The following is a 1,312-nucleotide window of genomic DNA, read 5'->3' on the forward strand; positions in this document are numbered from 1 at the left end:
TAAGCTATTGTAAAAAGGGGTGTGGCATCTCCCATACAAACCGAATTTTTCATATTGCATATCTCTGGAAATTTTTTGGTAGAGTTCTGGAACTTTGTATGGAGATGTACGAAATATATCGCATACTCTTGGAGAAAAATTGGAACTATTGGAAAAGGGGGCGTGGCACCTTCCATACAAACCGAATTTTTCATACTGCCTATCTTTGGAAGTGTTCATGGTAGAGTTCTGGAACTTGGTATGGAGATATACGAAATCAATCGCATACTCATGAAGAAAGAGGGCAGCTGTTGGAAAGGGGGGCGTAGCACCTCCCATATAAATCGAATTTGTATACTGAATATCTCTGAAAGTATGCATGGTACAGTACTGGAACTTCATGTGGAGATATGTATGTAGTTGAAATCAAGCCCATACTCATGGAGAAAATTTGGGCTATTTGAAAAGGGGGTGTGAGGCCTACAAACGTACCGGCCTTTAGCTATCTTTGAATGTATTTTCAAATTCTTCTGTAGGTGTGTTTGTTAGTGAAATCCTCCTAAATGGTTGTACGGATTTTAACGAAACTTTTTGTGTGTTTGAGTGGGTCTCTGGATGGTTTAGTTTCACAATTTAATCCGACAGTTGGCGCTGTATTTGAGTTATTACTAAAAGTCTTATTTATGATCCGATTTGGCTAATGTTAAATATGTTAAATATGTTAAATATGTATGCAATACTATTGCAAAAACGTGCTGCCAAGTGGTGCTGAAGTCGAGCTATTACTAAAAATAGCCAAGTGAGAAAAGAGGCAGTGAAGGTCAGATTAAATCGACCTGTTGCACCATTGGGTATATCGAACGCTCCTGCGTTGCGATTGGCCTAATGGATGTGATTTTCAAATATTATTATGCGTTCAAACTTTTAAGGTATTTCGTCTGAAATAAGTATATGTATATTGCATTTCTGTAGAACAATGATTCGCACCCATTTTGAAATTGCCACCAACTATACTGTAAAGCTTCTAGGACATTCACTATAGAACCGGGTTGTTGCCGCCAGGGAGTGAAGAGGAAAAAATTTATTTCGCTTTGCGAATAACCGTGCTATAAAATGCCGCACAACTGGAGAATTTCAAGAACTTCTTCACGGATATAACACTTTCCTTAGGTTATTTAAAGCGGCAAATGACCACCAAACCATAATCTTAGCAGACGAATGTGCCTATGAAAATTGTAAACGTGAATTGTTGGTGAAAATCTTGGACCAAAAAGTTTCAATAAAATATATAAAAATTTTGGGCGGGACGAAGTTCGCCGGGTCTGCTAGTATA

This window comes from Rhagoletis pomonella, unplaced genomic scaffold (genome assembly GCF_013731165.1).
Source record: "Rhagoletis pomonella isolate Grant_MI unplaced genomic scaffold, Rhpom_1.0 Rhpom_scaffold_00004, whole genome shotgun sequence".
Classification (NCBI taxonomy): Eukaryota; Metazoa; Arthropoda; class Insecta; order Diptera; family Tephritidae; genus Rhagoletis; species Rhagoletis pomonella.